The following is a 6,537-nucleotide window of genomic DNA, read 5'->3' as shown; positions in this document are numbered from 1 at the left end:
CTGGTGAGCGTGAAGCTGCCACCGCAACCTGCTCCACCGTCCAGCATGCAAGGAGGACTGGCAGGTGGTGGTCAACTACTCCACATTGCACTGTAGGGGTTCCCAGGCTTTCAAGGTCCCTGAGACTACCCTGGCTTTTTCTGTGCTGAGAACTGGGTCGGCTCCCTAGCAGACTACAGCCATATCATGTTAGCCGACAGTTGTAGACTATACCGTTTGTTGCTGTTAATTGTACATCTTTGCCTGGAGGTGTCTCTGCTCATCTTTGTAGCTAATTCCAAGCAGAATCTCTTTTACACTCTGAAAAGATTGGATAAAATAAAGCTAACCAGAGTTTTGTGCCTGCTTGTGCACATCTGTGCTGTGGCTGGGAAAGAACTGCTGGTGCCAGGAATCTGATGAGTAAAAGCCTCTTCCGAGTCCAGACGTCAGCGTTGGTGGTACAGTTAGATTTTTGGAGCTCCTGAAACAAAGCTGAGTTCTGAGGTCATCTTATTGTTAGTAAATAGAGGGTATACATGTTATTTTCTTTAGCATTTTATGACCTTAACTTGCTGCCTGCTTGCAAGGAAAAAAAGCTTTTAAGAAGTCTTTTAGTCCAGCCCTCCTCCCCCAAAAGCTCTGCTCTTCTAAATCAGCCATGGAATAGCAGCACTGGCTCTGTAAATGTCATCACACTTGTTGCTTCTTGATAGCAACACTAGATAAATGGATCTTCCCTTCCCTCCAGGGGTAATGACAGTTTAAAAATGCCCTGTCCTGCCTCCACTTCCTTCATTTGGCAGATTTTTGGTAGTTTATATAATTTGGCAGTGATCCTCTGTCTAAACCATGTCCAACATTTCATGCAATAAACTTAATGGACTTTTCCATCTTTGAACAGCTGAATTCTTTCTGAGCAGCTGCTCTGGGTTATTGATGGCCTAATTAGAGTGCTGCCTTAGGCCTGCCACCAGCCTAGGAAAGACTTTTTTTACATATTCCAGTGTATAACAGAACAAAGCGTTTTCAAATGATCTTGCTTAAAAGATGGGAGCACCTATGGTTTGGACTGCAACAGCGCAGACGTGGAACCTGGGAGAACAAAATGGCGAGTGCAGGGAAAGCCATTGCAACAGCTGGCAGGCACGGTCCTGACTTCTGCAAGGGGAGCATGTCGAGACATTGGCTAGCCTGGCAGAAATACTTCCGAATGGCTTCATGCAAAATTTTTGTCTTTTTGGGGTGAGGGACTGCATGGAGAGGCCGAGGTCCATGGGTCCCTGCAGCCCTGGCAGGGCAAGTGGCATTTCTCTTACTACTATGTTTTGAGAAAAACTAAATAATTTTAGATTGTTTTTAAATTTTCATTGGAGGCTTTGTAATGAAAATTATTCCCCCCCCCCCGAAAAACAGTAACATTGCCCTTTCCACCCAGCTTTGTTGTTTACTTCATCAATCATCCTTGCTTCGTAGCTCATTTGAAAGGAGTGCTATGACAGCTTTCTTGGGTGTGAAACTTGAAATTGCAGTTCTCATGCTTGCATACAGAAGTCCATCGGTGAGTTAGTCCAGACTCTCTCATCAGACCTTGATTCTGAGGGGAATAAAAATTGCAGCTTTATTTTCTGGGACCATTCTGCAGCATCTACCTCAATCGCACTGCGTTAGAAAACATTCAGGGTTGTAAATTTGTTTACCAGACCTTTCTAGCTATCAGCATCTACTGGAAAAAAGCCTAAAGGGAGTAAGAACAAATTCAGAAGGTTTCCAAATCTCGTATTTAACATGGTCATTTAAATAGATCTTAGGTCCAAGTTGGAGCACTCGGACCTCACTGAACAGGCCTGCCTTTTGCAGATGAGGCTGAAAGAGATGAGGGGAGAGAAAAAGCCTCACTCAATTAGTCTGGAAGGGCCAGGTCCTCTGAGAAGCCGTTTGGAGTGCAGTCTTTAAGATAATCGTGGGTTTGTGTTTGCGTAAGTGGGTGCCAGAGGGCTGCTCTTTCCAAACTGCTTTTAAACCCAACACGCCGATGGTGTGCACTGTAAATCCTGTTAGAAATAAATAAATAAAACCACCAACAAGCGATTCAGCCCTCAGAATCTCAGACGGTTTTGTTTGTGTTATTTTCATTTGCCTGGGTAATCGAATTTGTTGGAATTAGGGGTTTGTCTGGATAATAACATTTTCTAACCCTCCGGAACAGAAGAGGGCTGTGGTGAATACCAATGTACAGAATGCTGTATTGATTGGAATAAACTGGCCCTAGATAGCATCAATTACCCGCTTCTGATGGATGTTTGCTTGCTGGCTGCCAGGTTTGGATTGCACAGTATTAGCCGCCATTTCTGTCTGCTAGAAACGCTCTAAAGAAAATGTACCTCCACCTTTGCTGGGGATGTCTGGCACGTGGAGGAGACCTGTAGCACTGGCGGATGCTGGGGAAGCGGGTACCCTGGCATCCCTGCTACAGCAAGCAGTAAGCGTCTGCATTGGCAGCCTGTCAAACCACGTCGTGATTACAGTGTTCAGCCTGAATGTCTGTGGCCAGTCTACTTAGCTAATTGCCTCTTTTCTAATGTTCTTTGGTGATTACTAAAGTCAGACACTGCCGGATGTTTGGTGACAGAAACAAGGGCACCTGTAATGGCTTGCAAAGCACCTTAAAGGCTGTTCCCCTGCTGGTTGTTCAGGGTGAGGCTGGGGAGACAGATGTCAAGTAGTGGCCATAGCTTGTAAATACGAGTGTAGGTGATAGCCAAGCCATATCGTACATGAGCCAGATCCTGCCCTGTTGATGGTTAAGGATCTATAACATAGATCATTTGTGTTCTTGTATAGCTCTGTGTGGAGGAAAAACTGCAGCAGTTACATCTAATTTTTCCAGTTTTCCAAGGGTTGTTCAGCCCAGAAGCAGCTTGGGTGATGAGCTCTTGTGCTTTAGCCCTGCCAGCCCCACACGCGCAGGCGACCCTGCTTATGTTCATGCTGATTTCCAGCCAGGAGGGGAGCAGGGTCTCTCTGGTGGCCATGGCCCCTTGCCCCAGCAGTGCAGCCATGGGGACTCCCCACGGGCTCACTCTGTGGGCTTGGGAGTCTCTCCCCATCCAGCAGCAGCCAGGGACAGCTGATCCTGGCAGGCTCGGAGCCTTCAAGGAGGTTTGGGGTTAGAGATGAAGTGTGTTTTGTGCTGTGGAAACACCAGGGCAGCAAGGCAAACGGGAAATTTAGACGTGTGTGTATAAGCAAGCTATGAAGCTAGAAATGCGAGCAGGGCTTTGGGGTGTGATTATATTGCAGTGCATCAAGAGGATGAGAATTCATGCTAAAAGACAAATTATTCCAATTGTATTACCTATTGTAGCTGAGTGATCCTCTGCAGGATAGATTGGGATTAGCATTGTAGGAACAACCTGCTGCTTAACACCCAGATACTCAAGCCTCTCTAATGCTTCTGTGAACTAAAGGAGTCCTCCCGTGCCATGCTCTGTTCCTGTCTGAGCAGACAAGAGTGGCAAAGCCATTAGCTTGGAGCATATTCATTAATGTGGCATAAGCAGCTAAAGAAGATGTATTTATGCTCCTTCATTTGCAATTGATAATCTCAAGAGTGAGAGGCTGGTAATAAATTTTCTCACTGAGACTTCTATCCCTCTGCAGCCCACGCTGCAGAAGGGAATAGACAGCTCATTTACATAAGATAATGAAACTGCAGCAAAATAGTAAAATTGCAAATCAACTTTGTTTTAATAATGACAGATGCTTCTTAAACATTTTAATTATGTCTCTCAGAGCAGTTTTAGCTAGGCCACAAAAAGGGAGAGCAATATTGCTGAAATACTTGGAATAAACCCCATTCCCTTTCCACAACTTGAAGTCTCCTCCAAACCAAAACTTTTCTCCTTTGTTCAAATGCTTTTCTGGCTCAGGGCATGCCTGTTACGGGTCCTGAGAGAGGACAGAGGAGTCCTCACAGGCAGATAACCCCCCCAGAGGTGGGATGACATGGGTTGCAGGCACTGAGATCCCAGACACTGACCTGGCCATCACTGGGTAGGTGGCACAGCATTTGTTCCAGCTCTGAGCAAGAGCAGGAGGGACAACAGCCCGGGCAGGTGTGTGTGGACTGCAGACACCGGAGCACTGGGGGACTGTGGCTTCTTGTGCTGTCCTGCTTGAATTTTCAGAGGCCGCTGGGAGCAGCCGGGCTCTCCCATGTGTTTGCTGCTTGCTGCAGTCCCAGAGGGGCGAGTGCCCTGGTCCTGCTTCCCAGCCCTGCAGGCTCTCACTGCAGGAGAGCGAACCATGGGGATACCCCTGTGGGCTGGTTCCCCACGGCACCCACAGCCCCTCCGCTCCCCGGCACTGAGGAGCACAGGGGGCTGCCACTGACTCTGTAAAAATGGTGCAAATCTCCATGGTTAATGATACCTGCAATAACAACAGTGTTAGCAGCAGCCTAAACTTCCCTGAGCAAAATTCGCTGTCAAAGTGTAGCAGACACTTTGCTATAAAGAAGCAGCGAATGGTGCGTCCAACAAAGCATAGGGAGAAAGATAAACACATTAATGGAGAAAGAGCCATAATGTGAATAAACAGCATGCATGTAGAAAATAGAAAGAAATTCTGGGCAGCAGGGGAGGATGAAAATAAGCTAACTAGTGCTGAAGGGTAAAAAGCCCTAAAAGGATGGGATGGTCTGTGTCTGATACCTTTCTGCAGCACACTTTCAGTCTTTTCTGCAATGATTCATCTAACACATGTACTCTGCCATGTGTCCCCTTTCTTCCCGTAATGATCCCCCTTTGCCTTCTGCTGGAGATTGTGTTCTGGTTCCGCCTGCTTCCCTTTAATGCCCACAAAAAGAAGCCACTCCAGTCCTGGTCCTCCTTTCAGCCAGTGCAGAGTATCTTTGGGGTTGTGAAGTATTGGCTGTATCACAGTCACTTTGCTAATCTACGAAAACCATTTCAAGGCGCATTATATACAGAGCCCATATGTTACTTCAGTGCTGCCAAAACAGTTCTTGTTTACTGAGATCATGCTTTCAGTCGGTGTTCGGAGTGTACTAAATAGCACCATTGATACTACTTAAAATAAAAGGTGTCGGCACCCTGTCTGCCCCAGCAAATTGCTCAGCACTTCCAGCTCTGGAAATGTCCCTGTGCACTAACGCCTCCAGCTGAGCTGCTCCCGCTCGCTCAGTCTGGCAGCAGGGCCTGATTCTGCCCCAGTCCTGACCCGTCCTTGGTGCTCTCCTGCGTTGTAAAGACCATCCCTGTGCGCTCCCCCGTCTCCCTCTGAACGAGAGTTCTCAGGCACCACGGGGGGTGCGCCAGGCAACAGCAGTGTTAGGAAAGTGGCTCTCAGGTTGGGGCAAGGTGTTGCACTTCTTTATTGTCTTAATGATTTTAATGTCTGCAAATGCAGAGAAAAGCCAAAGCCGTATGTCCATAGCTGCTGATGCTGCAAACGTGCGGCAGAAGAGCAGCTTCTGCTGGGGTGTGAAGAGCAGGCACAGAGCCTGTCTGTCACTGGGCCCAGCGGGGAGTGCAGTTGCATTCCCAGGACGTCCCAGTGCTGTCCTGGTCTGCTGTCCTGGGGCTGATGTGACCCTCAACCCACCCTTCTGCAGACAGAGCCGGACTCCTGCTCTCCTCCCCTTCCTTGCTCCTCTGGGTAGGACATGTCTTTCAGTTTTCTGGTGTCTTCTGCTTTGTTTCTTTTCCTCTGTTTACCTGAGCTCCTGTGAGATGCACAGCTCTCCAAGCCACAATCCCAGATTTTTCTAGTTGAAAGCAGAACGTTACTGTACAACGCTGGCCCCTTGGCTGGTTTGATATTTCAGTTCCTGGCTGAAAGTATCAGATGCAGATGTTGCACAGAAATTCTTGAAGGCAAGGGTCACCAAATTCTTCCAAATGTCACAAGCAGGTTCGGATTCAGGCTGAGTGTCCAGCAAAGGCTCAGGGCAGGTTTACGTTTTGTGCTGGCTGCTTTGCCGTGAGCTGGCGAGCTCACTTCTCTGCTGGGTTTCATCTCTCGTTGACATTACCCTCTGGTTCCAGCCTGCCCCGTTCCCACGTTGTTCCTCCTGGAAGGGGGGGTGGATAGTGGAGGGGTCTCTGGAGGATGCTCCGTCGCTCCCTGCTGACTTCCCCCGTGGTGCAAGTCGCTGCAGTTTCTCATATGTGGAGAAAGAGATGGAGGTGGTGCGAGCCGTGCTCACCCCTGGCATGCTCAGCAAGCTCGCTAGGGACGATGATAATGCCACTTCTGAAAATCGCATCAGGATCCTGAAAGGCTCTCGATGCCTGAAAGGCAACGGCTTTTTCAAGTGGAAAGTTATTTTATTATATGTAGTCACAGCTCCCTGTTTCCATGGTTGTTATGGGCCTGTACATTAACGATGCACACGCAATTCTTCTGACATGCAATGACCGGCTCTCGGTCTGCTAAACCCACCACACAGTGCATTAGAGGAGAAGCTGGATTCCTGCTGCCCTCGTTCTCTCTATTCCATCCCCAGATTTTTGTTAAGGAAATCAGGTGTAT

This window comes from Haliaeetus albicilla, chromosome 16 (genome assembly GCF_947461875.1).
Source record: "Haliaeetus albicilla chromosome 16, bHalAlb1.1, whole genome shotgun sequence".
NCBI classification, from domain to species: domain Eukaryota; kingdom Metazoa; phylum Chordata; class Aves; order Accipitriformes; family Accipitridae; genus Haliaeetus; species Haliaeetus albicilla.
Note: the sequence above shows the minus strand (reverse complement) of the source record.